This window comes from Lathyrus oleraceus, chromosome 5, assembly GCF_024323335.1.
Source record: "Lathyrus oleraceus cultivar Zhongwan6 chromosome 5, CAAS_Psat_ZW6_1.0, whole genome shotgun sequence".
In the NCBI taxonomy this organism is placed as follows: domain Eukaryota; kingdom Viridiplantae; phylum Streptophyta; class Magnoliopsida; order Fabales; family Fabaceae; genus Lathyrus; species Lathyrus oleraceus.
The window spans coordinates 297285158-297302839 of NC_066583.1; positions in this window are offsets into that span (position 1 = coordinate 297285158).

The following is a 17682-nucleotide window of genomic DNA, read 5'->3' on the forward strand; positions in this document are numbered from 1 at the left end:
ATATCCTTTGTCCAGAACCTTGAATCCTACAACTAAGGTTTGGAACCTTGAGAACATCACTTCAACAACTTCATTATCTTCCATTCTAAAGGCTTCATACTTCTGGATTAAGGCCAGAGCCTTAGTCTCTTTAACTTGATTGTTGCCTTCGTGCGTCATTTTCAAGGAATTAAAAATTTCTTTGGTTGTTTCCCTGTTGGTTATCTTCTCGTACTCGTTGTAGGAAATAGCGTTTAACATAATGGTTATTTCATTATGGTGATTCTTGAAATCACGCTTCTGATCGTCACTCATTGTGCTTCTTGGAATAATGATACCAATTATAGAGATGGGTGGTTCATAACCATTTGTAACCATATCCCAGAGATCATCATCGTAGCCTCGGAAGAAACTTTCAATTATGTCCTTCCAGTAGTCAGATTTTTCTCCATTAAAAATTGGAGGTTTTGCGGTGTAGCTATCTCTTTCATTTGTGTTAGCCATGAAGTTTTTCTCACTCTGGGTCTCTCTACACGGTTAAGTGTTTGATTCAAAAATCAATAACGGAGCCAAAGCTCTGATACCAATTGAAGGTAGAGAAAAACAAGAAAGGGGGATTTGAATTGTTTTCACAGTAATTAAAAATGTTTTGCAACACTACACACACAAAATAAAGACTAACAACACAAAGGATTTATGCTGGTTCGCTTGAAATTCAAAGCTATTCCAATCCACCCGACCAATGAGATTTCACCTTCAATAAGGACTTAATCTACTAATCTCAACAGATTACAAAATTCGTCTAAGAGTTTAACAACCTCTTAGCCCACTCAAGTCTACAAACTTAAACAAGTCACTTGAGGAATTGCAAACAATTTCAGGAATACAAGTGTTTGACTAGATGCTTCTTGATAAGCAGTATAAACACACTTTAAGAACGATGAAACACAACCACACAATATTGAGCAACAACTCTTGTATGAAAACTATTTCTTACAACAATGGTAGTGAAAATATTTAGAGTATAAGAATGTTGTTGTGTGTAAAAGATCTTTTCAGCAAGTTGTAAGGAGGCCTTTATATAGCATTTGAGATGATACAGTTGGATGGAAATCAATGGAAATCTTGTGCCAACTGTGGGAGTTAATGATAGTAAATTTCTTGTCCTTTCCATATCAGTCTTGGAGCATAATCCATTATTTCCTTAAAAGGAATTGTACTACAATTTGAATACTTCCAGCGTAAGTTTCTGATCATGTGATATCTGATGGCATGTTGAGCGCGTATCAGAGTGAGCGTGTATCCGAGGGAGCATGATCAGAGTCATCAGAGTTAGAGTCCAGATATCTCTTGCAGTCTTCAGATATCTGTTGCAGAGCCTTTAGATATCTCTTGCAGAGTCTTCAGATGTCTCTTGAAGTCTTCAAATATATCTTGCAGAGCCTTTAGATATTCTTTTGCAGAGTCTTTAGAATCAGAGCTTGAACTTCAACGTCATATTCTTCAGGTGACTGCTCCTCATATGTGTTCTTGTTCAGAGTCAGATCTGATTTCTCTTTATGTTGGGTCAACATTTCTTGGACTGAATCAAATGCCAGATATTCGTATCTTGATGATCAGAAGATGACTTATCAGAGTCATTTTAACTTAGAACCCTGCACACTTAAGAAAAATTGTTAGGGTACCATATTGTTTCATTCTTTGTTATCATCAATACTTAGAGATATATTGCAGAATCAAAAGCTTATTTTACCAGGCCGTCCCCACACTACCTTAACCAACACAATCTCCTTTCCTCTCAAGTGTTCCACTTCCCAGTCCTCTATTATCAAATGAGATACCTGCACGATCATGTTCTCTCTATCTTAAACATCATCCACTTGAATCACATGAGATGTACCAGGAATGTACTTCCTCAGTTAAGACACATGAAAAACATCGTGAAGATTCGAAAGAACTATGGTAACTCCACTCTAAAGCTTTCATATTCTCTAGGATCATATTGATCTACTTAGAGGTTTGTTGGATAATCTTAGGTCCAATCATAATACTCTCACTCAATTCATCCAACACAAAGGTGTGCTACACCTCCTACCATACATATTGTCGAATGGTGCCATTCCAATACTTGAATGGAAACTATTGTTATAAGTGAACTAAATCAACGACAAGTAGCTATCCTAAGAACCTCATTGTTCTAGCTCACTAGGCCTCAACAAATCTTCCAAAGACTGAATAATCCTCTCGGTTTTACCATCCGCCTGGGATGATAAGCAAAATTTAACTTCAGCTTAGTACCCATCATTTCCTACAAACACTGCCAAAACCTCGATGTGAATAAATTTACTTTTCCATCCGACCTCCTATTTTATCATCATTTTATTATTATCCTATTATTAAAATCAAATAGAACTATTCTAAATCTCGATAAACTCAATAAATCAACATTCATTCTAATAATTCATGTATTCATTAATAATCACATAATTTCAATATATAATAAATCGTGATAAATTCACTCAGCATCATGAAATGAAATAAACCAAAAAATTGGGGTGTTACAACTCTCTCCCACTTAAAGAATTTCCACCCTAAAAAATTACTTTAAGAAAACAATTATCGATAGGACTCTCTCATTCGAATCTTGAACTCCCTCGCCAAGCTTCCACTAGCCAGTCCTCTCCACACTACCTTAACCAACGCAATCTTATTTCCTATCGAGTGCTCCATTTCTCGGTCCTCTATTCTCAAGGGAGATGCATCCACAGTCAAGCTTTACCTAACTTGTACATCATCCACTTAAATCACATGAAATGTATCAGGAATGTACTTCATCAACTGAGATACGTGAAATACTTCATGATGATTCGAAAGAAACGGTGGTAACACCAATCTATGAAGCTTTCAGCTTCTCCATGAATATTTTGATATACTCAAAGGTTTATTACATAATCTCAAGTCCAAGCACAACACTCTCACTCGATTCATACCAACATAAAGGTGTCCAACACCTCCTACCATACAAAGATTCGAACGGTGCCATTTCAATACTTGAATGGAAACTGTTGGTACAAGTGAACTCAAACAACGACAAGTAGCTATCCCAAACGCCTCCTTCTAGCACACTAGGCCTCAACAAATCTTCCAAACTTTGAATAGTCATATCGGTCTGACCATTCGCATAGGGATGTTAAGCAGAACTTAACTTCAACCTAGTACCCATCGCTTCTTGCATACTTAGCCAAAACCTCGATGTGAATCTCGGATCCCAATCAGGAACAATACTCAAAAGAATACCATGAAATCTAACAACCTCCTCGATATATAACTCAACTAACTTCTACAAAGGATAACCGATCCTAATCGGTATGAAATGAGTTGATTTAGTCAGTATATCAATTATCACCCCAAACAGAATCGTTCCTTTTGGAAGTCATAGGCAAACTGATTACAAAATCCATATAAATGTTGTCCCACTTTGATTCAAGAATACTCAACAATTGGATCAGCCTCGATGGCTCCTGATGTTCGATCTTCGACTTCTTATAATTCAAATAATTGTAAACAAATTCGTCTACTTCCTTCTTCATTCTTTGCCACCTAAACAATTTATTCAAGTCTTGATACATCTTAGTGGCACTGAGATGAATACTTATACCACTCCTATGACATTCTTCAAGAATACTCTTCTTAAGCTCTGGAAAATCTGGTACATAAACCCTATCTCTGAACCTCATCACACCATTCTCTTCAATCCTGAAGTCACATCCTTCACCTTGATTGATTAATACAAGTTGATCAGCCAATCCCAAATCAACTTTATGCCCTATAGCGGGAAATTCATGATCGTCAAGCTATTGAAAAGCTAGAGATCAAATAACAAGAGTCGCCACCGCGCTTTTATTGTTTCCAAGGGAAAAGGGGAAAAAGTACGAACAAAACCCAACAGTAAGAAGTTTTCAAATCAAAACTAATAAAAAGTCAGAGATTATAGGTAAGGGGGTTGGTTACACAGAGGGAAGGTGTTAGCACCCAAAGTGTCCTAGGTACTCCTAGGGAGCCCTTTTTGTGTGCATATGTACTTGGTATAACGTGATGTTTACAAACAAATAGAATGGGGGATGAGAAAAGAATTCATTAATTATATTTTTTGTGTTTGACAAGACCTTCGGTCTTGTGCCTACGTACCAACATAAAAATGAGGGATCAAAACCCCGTAATTCGTGATACAAATTTCAAAGTGGATGCATTGTTTTTTTTAACAAAAAATAAGTTTGAAAGGCACAAAGACCTAAAAATGGTTTTAATGAGTTAGTTCTTTTTGGCTTTTTGGAAGTTTAAATCAAGTATAGTTAAGTTTATTTATAAGTTTGATTTAAGAAAATAAGTTTGAAAATGCAATGGCATAAGGCCAAAGTTTCTATCCTTTTTGCAAAAGTGGTCAAAGTTTAGAACAAAATAAGTTCAATCAAAGAAGATTTTGGAAAAGGAGGGAGAGATTTTTGAAATTAAAGAAATGGGGAGAAGATGAAGAGACTATCCTATGTATAAAATTAAAAGTTTAGAGTTGAAAAGATCTAACCAAATGGGTAGCAATCCACTAGACAAAAATGTCAATAGAAACACATAATTCCCTTGAACTTTTAGAATCAAGCAACACACTAATGCACCATTATAATATCTTGAAGATCAAGGCATCAAATAAAGATGGCCACATCCAAGCTTATCCATTCCATGATCTTCTTCAAAATAGCCCATGTAACAGATGAATTTCACAAGTCACAGGTTCAAAATAACAACTTCACAATGATCCTGATGCAGATGAACTCAGAAGGATCTTGGATGATGTATCAGATGAAGTTTCAAATTGCAAGCACTTGGTTTCTCAATAAGTTGGCATTGGCCAAGTCCTTTAGCATAGTAAGGTTGCCTAGATCCTAAGTCCATTTGTCCAAGATCAAGCCAACAGTCCACTCAAAAGTTTTTTAGGGTTTTTGTTATTATTATGTACATTAATGGTCAAAGACCACACAAACAAGCAAAGGATACACAAACAAAATATATCACACAATATGGTCCAAATGGACAAAGTGAAAATTGTATTAACATAAACAATTAGAATGATATGAACAATGGCAAATGAATATGGGCAAAAATTAAATGGCATTAAAGTAAAAGACTTGAAATTAAAAGTTAGTAGTTAATTGGTTAGAAGTTAGTATTATTTTGCTTTCGCTTTTCATTTTTAAGACATTCTTTGGAGAACACTCAACCCACTTATCACAAGCATGAATCCTTGAGCCAAAACATCTTCCAAAGGAAGGAAAGAAGGCCAAGTTTCCACACAATACCATGAAAGAGGGGAGACTTACAATCTCACTAACTAGAATGCTTATACCTTTTATGTTACAAATTTAGCTCTATGTTAAGCAATCGTAATTGAACTTATGTAGAAGTCACAAATATTTGAGGTCGGGCAATAGAATTTTGGTGTTAATGCATGTTAAAGACATAGTATAATGGACTATTCTCATGAAACATAGCACACACAAAAAGAATATGCAAAAGGTGTGGCCTAATCTCATCCATACTCATGTCAATTTTTCAATCAACTAGCATTAGGATTTTGAGATGTCATAGGTCAAATGGAATGAATGAATGAAAAAAAGGAAATAAGATGAAATGGGAGGGGAATGGATCAAATCACAAATTGATCAAAGGAAGACTTTTACCAAATTAATATCATCCATTCATTTTGGGAGATGGAATGTACATTCCATCAATCCCCTAAATCCAATGATATTAATTTGACAAAGTCAAATCAACCTCGACCAAGGCCCAACAACAAGAGTCAAACATAAACAAGTCATCACAATTGGTTAACAAATTTATTTGGCATTTATTCAAATTAAAATACTAAAATAGTGCATTTAAATTAAATATGGTTTGTCCAATTCCTAAAATCTCATTAACACACCAAAGAAATGGCCATGAGATTTATCATAGGTCAAACAAGGTCAAAGGACCTTGGAGAAAAAATTTCATGATTTTTGGACATTTAAAAATATTTTTAAACAGTTAAAAACAAATGCAAAATCAATTAATTCATGAAAAATATTAATAATGATCCAAAAAATAATTTTAATTCAGAATATGAAAGAGAAAAATATTTGAAAACTTTTGGTGAAAGTCCCATATTTTTTGGATCAATATTGAATTTAATATAAATTATTGAAAATAATGCAATTAAAATGAAAATTAAAATATCAGAAAAAACGTGTACCACTTGATCTCCCTCATTAATTGAGGTGGCAGATCAAGTGGCCAGAAACACGCATTCCACCATGCACATGAGTCAGCGCGCCATAACATTGGTCTTTAAAAGGAACCCTCATGATTAAAACAAATTAAGAGGATCATATGGCTGTGAGACATGCCAGCGCATGGCCGGAGCTGTAGCTCCGGTCTTCTTCTCCGGTGGACCTCACCAGACTGGTCCACCTTCAACCATCATCAAAATTAAAAACAAGGACATGATTTCAAAGTACAAATGGCACTGAGTTCGAATTTGGCCTCAATTCACTCTAACTCCAAGTATATTGAGAGATACATGGAGTTGAAATTTGAGGTACATGAACTGAGTTGCTTTGATTTATCCTCAGAGCAACTCAATCTTCTTGCCTATATTGGTAGGACTTCAAACAACCAAAGAATCAATAGAATTGAGCAAGAATTTGAGAGAATCGAAGAGATCAAAATTTCTAGAAAATACCTTCAATGGAGGTATGGATTCAACTGATCTTGATCTTGCTCGTGCTTGATCTCACTCCAAATGCTTGCAGAAGAAGGATTGAATGCTTAAAAGGATGTGGATTCCTGGAGATTTGAATTTCAAAACAGTGGAAATTCAAACTCAAATTCAAATGAATTTCTCAGGTTTATCCTTTGCAATGTGAGGGTTGGAGATGGGGGATTAAAGCTGGCGTGAATGTGTGTATTGCTGAGCATATGAGGCTCTATTTATACCTGAATCCATTGCTTTTTGCACACTTGCATTCACTTTCCAAATTTGGTCATTGATGATGCATGGGTGCATGGGCACGCATAGGCCCATAAAATCATTGCCTTAAGTCCACAAATGAATGTTAGATAGTCTGGATTCAGTTTGGATTTCAAGGCAACTGTGCATTTTGATTTGAAGTTTGATCCTTGCCAAGTGATGACACCATGTTCATAGCCTATGCATTCCTTGTCCAAAATGAATGAATTTGAGCTATTTGGAAAGGTGAGATCAAGAGGAACAACTTTCATGTTCAACACTTTTCCATTTGGAGTTTGTAACTTGAAGAAATTTGAGGTGGAAGTTTGAAAATTTTTGACATATCAAATTTTTTCTAAGTGTCAAGCCATATGTCTCAATGTTCCACCTTGCTTAACTTTTTATATGAGCTTCAAATGAGAAAAGTGTATTCTTCAAAGTTGTATCTCTCAAAAATACCTTCAAAATGGTCACCAAGTTCGTGTCATTTGGATTTGAAATGATAGAGTTATGCATTTTTGAAGTTTGGAAAAATCACTTGATCAATGGTATAGGGCAAAAGTGACCTATAATGTAACCTCATATCACATGCTCAAAAAAGTTGAATCATCTCCCACTCCAAACACCAAAGTTGAAGTAGACACATTTAATTTTATTGTGAAACTTGGAAATATTTCATTTCATAAAAATTGAACAAGTTATGGCCTTGGGAAGTTGACTTTCAAATTAGGGTTTTGACAAAATGACCTATAATATTTCAACATAGAAAATGATTTTCCAAGAAAAACTAGCTCTAGGTATCAACATGAAAGTTGTTTGGAATGTCATTTAGAGTACATTTTCTCTTGGAATCCTTTTAATATGGTGAAAATTGTAGGAGATAAGGTCTAGGGAGACCCAGTTTTGATCAGATGAATCCATCTGGCCAACCACCATCAACCAACTTGCTAACTTCCAATTCTATTGACTTTCTTGGATCATGGTAGATCATATATGGATAAGATTATGAAATTTTAAGTGTCCCTTGAGAAAATTGATCAATTGGTGAGATAGCTTGTTGGAGAAGTTACTCAAGATACCCAGTCAAACTAGGGTTTCCAAGGCAAATCACCCTCAAACTCTTGAAGAAAACTTGATCAATATGATATGTAGAGAACATTGGGACTCATATATGATGTTCATAACCATTCTTGGATCAATTCTTGGTTGTGCTCTTTGTTCATGGGGGTCTCAAACCCTAGATGTGAACTTGATGAATCAATGGAATGATGCCCTTCCTACAAAAGAGTTAGACAAATGCAAAGACATATTTTTGGTATTTTGGTTAGTGAAATGATAAAATAAAAGTATGATATAATCACAAAGTGCTTGGTGATCTCTCCCAAAACAAACCCAATAAAAAAGGGGTAAGGAGGATGCCAAGGTATGATCCCAATGCTAATGCTTGTGATGGAATTACATGAGGGATCTTAGGGTCAAAATTGGGGTCTTACATGCCCTTCTCTGATCTCTTTAAGGATACCACTAGTTAGCTTTAACATGTTCAACTTCACACTTATAGGAGTCTCTTCACATATCAAACTCGTGTTTCTGAATTTTTCAATCAATTCCAATTCTCGAAGCATTAGCATTGACATGTGCATCGACTACCTACTTAACACATCATCTATAATATTGGCCTTACCCGAATGGTAACTAAAGCCAAACTCATAACCCTTAAAAAATTTGAGCCATCTTCTCCGTCTTATATTCAATTCTTTCTGATCAAATAAATACTTTAAACTCTTGTGATCACTGAACATCTCAAATATGGAACGAAACAGATAATGCCTCCAAATTTTCAACACGAACACCATAACTGCAAACTCTTGATCATATGTAGGATAATTCCTCTCATGAACATTTAACTATCTAGAAATATAAGCCACGACCTGACTATTCTGCATCAACACACTACCCAGACCCATCTTTGAAGCATCACAATACACCACAAGATTCGCTTGGACTTGGCATAATTAAAATTGGAGCAGACGTCCACTTCTCCCCGAGTTCTTGAAAACTCTCCTCACAATGAACATCCCAAACATATGTTAGACCCTTTAGAGTCAACTGATTTAAAGGAAATGTTAACTTTGAAAGCCTTCAATAAACTTCCTATAGTACCCAACCAAACTAGAAACTTATGATCCCTGGAACAGACTTCAGAGTCTCCCACTGCAACACAACATATATCCTCGACGAATCAACAATAATACCACCTCTAGAAATTATGTGACAAAGGAAACTTTTTTCCTTTAACCATAATCCATACTTCGATAACTTCACATACAACTTCTTCTCTTGCAAAGTCTACGACACATTTCTCAGATGCCCCACATGCTCTTCATTAGGTTTTGAGTATACCAAGATGTCATCAATGAACACAATGATAAATTGATCTAAGTAAGGGTGTAATGTTCTTTTCATATAATTCATGAATACTCCAGGCACATTAGACCCACCAAACAAAATCACTAAATACTCATAATGAATATGCCTCGTTTTGAACATGGTCTTCAAAATATCCTATGGCTTCACACGATTCTGGTGATAACCCGAACGAAAACAATTTTATTGAACATGCAAGCACCAACCAACTGATCCATATGATCAACAATCCTCATAAGTGGATACTTATTCTTGAAAGTAACCTTGTTCAACTATCGTTAGTCAACACACAATCTCATGCTCCCATCTTTCTTCTTGACTAGCAATATCGATGCTCCCCATAGAGAAACTCATGGTCGAACAAACTTTTTCTCAAGCAACTCTTTTAATTTCTTCTTCAGTTCATTCAACACTGAAGAAAACCATATATACGAATCCATCTATATAGGACTAGTACCAGGTACTAAGTTTATGGTGAATTCAACCTCGTGCTCTGGTGGAAACTTAATGATATTATCTGGAAACACTTATGGAAAGTCTCACACCACAAGTAGATCCGTAATCCTTCATGTTAGAACAAGATTTTGGTTCTGCAATTTATCTCTAAGTTTTGATGATAACAAAGGATGAAACATTTTAGTACCCTAATAAAATTCTCTAAGTGTGTAGGGCTCTAACGATAAATGAATCTGATGAAACAACATCTAACGTCACACAAGTCCAGAACAACTGACTTGAAGTTAAAAGTATTCGCTCTGACACTGAAGATAATGATTCCCACAACATCTTACATCTGAAGACTCTGACATTCTGCATCCAAAGGATCCCTCACCTGAATTCTCTAATGATCATTACATCTGAAGAATGACAAATTAAAGATCAATCAAGAACCTCTAAAGAAAACACATCAGGAAACTATCTGAAGAATACAAGATCTAAGAGAAGTATCTGAATTCCGTGCACTCTGATTCACGCCCAACAAATCAGATCAAGTATTAACAACGAAGTGTTCTGAAAATGGTATAAATTTATATATGGAGAAAATTGAATACTCTCATAAACTGCTATGGAAGGGAAAACAAAATTAATGTTATTAAATCCCATTATTGACAAGATATCAGCATTAATGCTACATTCAACGGTATCATCTCCAAGCACTCTAAAAAGGTCCAACCATCATCATACCAAGACACACAACCATCCTACAAGAATTCTGTACATAAAAAATTCAATCATTCACTAATTCTTATTTTAAATTATCACACGAGTTGTTTCTCTTAGTGTGAGATTAAATTGTTCTTACTATGTTCATAACACTTACCCAGAAGCACTAAAAACCTTCTTGTATATCTAAAATAGTTGTTGTAAAGTTCCTCAAGTGACTTGTGAAGTCTATAGACTTGAGAGGGCTAAGAGATCATTGTACTCTTAGACGTTATTATAATCTTCCTAGATTATTGGATTAAGTCATTTTTGAAGGAGAAATCACCTTTGTAGGATGGACTGGAGCAACTTTGAATTTCAAGCGAACCAGGATAACTTTTCTGTTGTTTGTCTTTAATTTGCGTGTATGTAGAAACTCCAAAAGTTTTTATTGTTTGTGAAAACAATTCAAACCCCCTTTCTTTTTTTTCTCTACCTTCACTTCAATCGCTTTCCCCACTCAATGACGCTAGCACCATGAAAACTTGAGCACTCTCTCTCAAGGCCATCTCTACATGCCTTGCGGTCATGAAACTCAATTCCATACTCTCTTCGGATTCAAGAAACAACACAAACTCATCCACAAACTTGCACTCTTGCAATCAACGACACGATGAACCAACTCTCCACACCAAAAACATCTCAGAGAAGCATAATTTTCTCCCCATTTCTTTCAATCCCACTCCCGCAGACAGGAAATAGAAAAATAAATGAGCACCAACAGTGTTTCACACACATGCCGCGTACTAGGTAATAAACAAAATGACAAAAACTTGGCCGAATGGACCAAACTGCTATTATACCCCTATGTAACACCCTTATCTCCGACTCGACATAACTTACGATAATATGAAAATAAACTCCACAATTAGAGTGCTACTCATGATCCACTGATCAAAACAAACATAAAACCAAGTAATCTTTTGAAATACGCAATGGAAAACAATTATGTTTGAAATCATATTCTCATCAAATTGTAAAAGTACTCAAGATGATTTAGCAAATTGGAAATTGCATAAACAAAATAGGACAACATAACAAATAATAGCACATTCTCCCAATGTTACATATCAGAGAGACTCCATTAAGACCCAAATGAATAAGAAACTAAGGAGGCATTGAAGTCGTCATCTACCTCGAGCAACTACTCCTTATCCTATTCGCCTGTACTCCACAGGAGTACAAACACCACAAATAAATTTTTTTGGAGAGAATACGCTCAAAATATGTTAGCGGTTTAAAATAAATCAAGGGTAGGATAATAATATAATCATCAAGTATACACGCTAATCATAATAATTCATTAATCATATCAAGTATTTTCAAACAATTAACAACATGATGAATAATCAATTACATATACAATCATGTATGCAATGTACTCCACAATTGACTCATTATGAATGCGGTACCATTCATGAATAACACATGTCCATCTCCCCCCTGAATCCCCACCACAGGACCAGAGTACACCAAAATTGCTACTAATCACCATATAGTAACACTTCACTAATTCCTCATTGAATTAGCTACTCGTTATCGAATCCACACGATCGGACAAGAGCACCAAATTTATTAATAGTCACCATATAGTAACGCTACACTAAATCCTCATTGGAATTAGCTACTCACTCCTGAATCCACAACATCGGACCAGAGCCCACCAAAGTTGAACCAAAGTTCGTACACCATGATGCATGATTTTCAACAATGACATGCAAACACACATATGCACAAGTTCCCCTACGTTTGACCTTGCACTCCACCACTAATTCTAATTGAAAAATTCTAATAGGCATACATTCAGACACATAATATCACCAAATCATCACCATTCATAAGTATATATCATGCCGACGCCAATATCATACACCAACAATACATAGATTAAATAATCAACACCTCAACAAGAATTAATTCTTATCATAATTAATTAATACCCCATTACTAATCATACATATGTAATTATCCTCCTAAGAATATGTCGTAGGGTAGTACTGCGCGTTAGCTTTCCAAAGCTTCAAACTGCGCCTCATTTGGAGTCACCTAGCCCAAGTTATGGTTAAAACAATAAGTGAATCAATCAATTGACATAGAGGACCAATATGTTTATACAGAGGACCAATCAATTGTCCTTAACTCTTTGGCTTCATTTTTTCAAATTTTCCAAAGGAGGAATCGATTTCACTACATGGACCAAACGATTGGTGTTAACCTATTGTTTCCAATTTTTCACATTTTATGATGGAACTAATCAATTACATTGGTGTTAACCTATTGTTTCCAACTTTCCACTTTGAATGAAGAGAACTTTATTTAAAAAAATGAAAACTCTGCTTTTCAAAGTAAAAGTTCTAAACTTGAGGAAGAAGTTCTTTCATTAGCTTCTATAGATTTTGAAACTCTCATAAATAAATATGACAAATCTTTTCAGACATTTCTTGCTAGAAACATAGATAGAAGAAAGATGGATTCAATGATCTATGGAGTTAGAAGAAATGGAAGAAGAGGAATTGGTTATGTGCCTAAAGAAAAACCTATTTCAAAATCTAAGGCCAAACCAAAAGCTCTGAACTCCCATTTCTCTTATGCTTACACTCAAAATAATTATTCTGCACCAAGACCCAAGTTCTCTAAGAACTATGGGAGAGCTAATAACGCAAGACCCAAAAGTATGTGGGTACCTAAGGATAATATAATTCATGTTGCAGACATCCTTAGCAGCTCAGTTGAAACACCAGTCATCGTATTGTTGTACCCCAAAATTTGCCCTCCCTTTTCGCTTCTCATCTGACTTATGGCTTAAGACTCATTCATATTTCATTCATGTGCATCGTTCATTCATGATTAACACTTGCTAACAGGCATCATAGATTCATAGTTTATGGCTAATGAGAATCAGGGTTTTAGCTTGAGGATTATGGTATTGCTCATCATGTGGAGAGAAACCCTAATTTCTGGATTCTTTGGGACCTTGACTCTTGTGGCATACATCTTGACATTCATTTGTACATCCCAACCCTAATTCTTGACTTTGCTCCTATGGTATTTTGTGTTTAACCTTCTATGTAATTAACCTGACTTCTGAACCCTAATTGTGGGTCCATGGTTTGAGGTGTTGCATGTGGAGCTTTGGGCTTTGTTTGAAACCCTAATCAAGGATAGTTGGTATTCAGGTGCATTTCCTCTTTGGCTTTCTGATCTACAGTTCATCAAACCCCTAGTCCTTGGCTTTGAGGTTTATGAACCCTATGGTTTGCATTGAGGTAGCGGAAACCCTGGTTGTGATTCATGGCATTAATACACCACTTGAGTTAGCTTCTCACCTGGCTCGAGATTCTTGGTTGATACATAGCTTTGAACTTTGACTTAGTAAACCCTAGGGGTGTTATGTGATTGATTTAAGGAATGTTTGCATTCATTTTCATTGACCTCATGGTCTCATGATCCATTCGATTTGAGTTTTATTTCATTCCTACTTCATCCATTACTTTCATGGTTTTATTAAAATGTCAAGATTCATTCATGCTTTGACTTATAATCCCATTGATACAAGTTCATTATCCATTTGATCAAGTTATTCCATGACCCATTAATTCCATTCCATTCATTCACTCAAAGAAAGCCAAGCCATTATGTCTCACACATGAGCCCATGCATCAAAAAAAAAGAAAAAAAAACCTTTTTTCATGATGGTAATCAATTACCATGTTTGGGTAATCGATTACCCTGCTTCCATTAGCCAAAAAACCAATTTTTCATGATGGTAATCGATTACCATGTTTGGGTAATCGATTACACTACTTCTAGTAGCCTAAAAACCCATTTTTTATGGTAATCAATTACCATGTATAGGGTAATTGATTACACCTGCTGGCAGTAGCTAAAATGTTGCATTTTTCAGCAGTAATGTAGTATCCTTTGCACTCTAAACCAATCCCAATGCTTGCATCAATACACATTTAAATATTTACATGATTATGCAGCAACCAACCATATCATTCATGCATTGAACCAAGCTCTTAACAATTCAATTCACCAAACTTCTCAACATTTATGAGTTACTCATAACAGTCCCAAACTAACTTCAAGCCTCATTCAACTAATTCCAAACCATTTTAACTAAATCCAAGCCTCATTCAACTAATTCCAAGCCACATCAAAACTAACTCCGAACCTCCATTTGAACCAAACCTATAATCTATATAAACTCATCACGCTCATCAAATCAGGGAAATAACCAAAAATTACAATCACTCTCAAATTACTCATTGCAAATTCAACTTTTCTCCTCTCACTTCATCTTCTCCAATTCCTCTCCCTACACCAGAGCTTAAATTACCATTGGAGCAAGCTTCACATTGAAGTTTATTATCAATTGAGCTAAACCTCTTGCATTCAACAACATCCCTATATTCATATAATCTACATCAACAACAATAATTCAATTCATTATTTTTTAATGTTGATTCTTGAAGAGGAGGAGTTCATAGTAAGAGTGGAAGATTAAAGGTTCAAAGTAGCATACCTCTGGTTTTCACTTCATCTTCTTCATCTTCAACACCTTCAAATTTCATCAAGTTCCAAGACAATCCTCCGTCTTGCAGGTCGGCTATTTTTTTATCCTTCCTTGTTTGCGGAATTTTTGATACCACAATGTAGCTCATGTAGTGGAGAACCAAAACCCCAATGTTTGGTGGTTTGATTCTCCTTCATCCCCATTTAATTTCAGATTTTGTGCTTTGGGTTCTTGACTTTAATGGCTCAATTTCCAGAATTTATTAACTTGTAGTTAGAATAGATGAGAGATTAAGATAGAAGAGGTTGAGAGGAGTAGGAAAGTGATGTTTTTTCTTGATTCCGGCCAACTCTGCCGCCTCCGCCGCGGTGGTGCCGGAGCTCTGGTGGTGGTTTTGTTTTGACATGAGAATTGGAAGATGATGTTTAGAGAAGAGACTGAGTTGCTTATTTTTTTTCACATGTCCCTTTGCAAATTCTGTTGGGCTTAGCCATAAAGCTCAATATTTTACTTTCTACACCCCTGTTTTGCCTAGCAACATACTTGCTGAACCCAACTACACTTTTTTGTATTTGGGCTTATTCTGTTAGGCCCAAAATCTCTAATGCTGAGTTCTGCACTCTATATTCAGGTTCCGCACCCCTGTCCTGGGCTTGTTTTATGCTATTTTGTTAGTTTTCTAAATGGATTAGTAATAGAATTTTCAGAAATATTGATAATTAGTTTTAATTAGATTTTTTTAGAAAATTAGAACTAATTAGATTTTCATTAAGATTTCATGATTAAGATTTAATTCAATATTAATGATTTTATGAAATGACCATTTTACCCCTTAAGGGTTTCTTTTGTTATTTTGACAATATAAATGCATGATCCCCTAGGATTAATCTTAACTTAGAATTTTAATTTAAATCAAGTATTGATTAACAATTGCATATTCCCTTAGGACTAGAACTTGACATATAATTTTAATCAAACCATGAATAACCTATTAAATGAAACCTTAAGATAGTTTGGAAAAAATTATAATCATTACATTAGGTTTCAACCTAGTTTTCAAATTAAATCAAACCCACAATTCAAATTGATCAAAAGTAATTTTGATTAATAAATCATTTGATATTGTATAATCCCACAGTCTAATTTGAGTGGCCAAAAGACCCTTGGTCACTTGATAAGACTTTTTCTATAAGCTGTGGAGCTCGAGGCCTCAAGTCAGATTCACAATTAAGGCATCCTCAGTCATACCAGTGGATAATACAAAGCACATCAAATGTGACATCTTCAAGAGCTTGTTAAATCGAAGCTAGAATTGTGTGGCATGGGCCTTAAGTAATAGAGAAGGAATGAGACTGGAGAATTCTTACCCCCATTTTGAATATCTTTGGGTATGGGACGAATGACCTAGTTGCTCATTGTATTCACCTCTATTCATAGACTTTAGCACAATTTAAATCATACGATTGGTAGGTCTCTCTCCTCACAAAGTATCATTCAACAAGCAAAGGACTACATCAACAATTTATTAATCATGATTCAAGTTGTACGACACGAGCCTTAAGCAATAGAGAAAGAATGGGACTGGAGAATTCCTACCCCCATTCTGAATATCTTTGGGTACGAGATGCTTGATCTAGTTGCTCATTATATTCTTAAGACACGAGGATGAGTCACATTCTGTATTTTTTACCTTCTGGTCTCAAGTGGAAAACGAGAAAGACTTTAGAATTGTTAAAGTCAGAAGTGATCATGGTTGAGAATTTGAAAATAAATATTTTGAAAAAATCTTTGATGAAAATGGCATTTCCCATGATTTCTCCTTCCCTAGAACTCCACAACAAAATGGAGTTGTAGAGAGTAAGAATAGGACTTTGCAAGAGATGTCAAGAATCATGATCAATGATAATAATGTGGCTAAGCCCTTTTGTGCAGAGGTAGTCAACACAACATGTTAAATTCAGAACAAGATCTCTATAAGACCTATTATGGTAAGACTTTTTATGAATTACGGAAGAACGAAAAACCCAACATTTCATATTTTTACCCTTTTGGCTGTGATTGTTTTATGTTAAACACTAAGGAGAGCGTGGTGAATACTGGAGACGTCCACCTCAATCCGAGATTTCACCATGGGGGTAGGGATGCAAATCCTCTACCTTTGGCTGAGTAAGATGCTCTATGACGCAGAGCGTAGTTCAAAGTATGGTCGCATCTAGCCAGCTTCATGCCCTTTGTTTGTAAGTATAATTAAGCACACCAACTTGATTAACTAGACTTGGACCTTATCCATATAAGTGTGATTAAGGCATAGTTGCGTCTAACTAGTTTGTCATGAAATACTTACAAGTACAGTAAGGAGCGTAAACGCTCAAAGTTGAGTTCACATTTCACCAGTATCAATAAGACACATGGACATATCAAACAATGTCAACACTTCCTACGTGAAATCATATTCCGAGCATAATTTTGTATTACTACCTCGACACTCGATCGAGATAACACGTACGTCTTAATG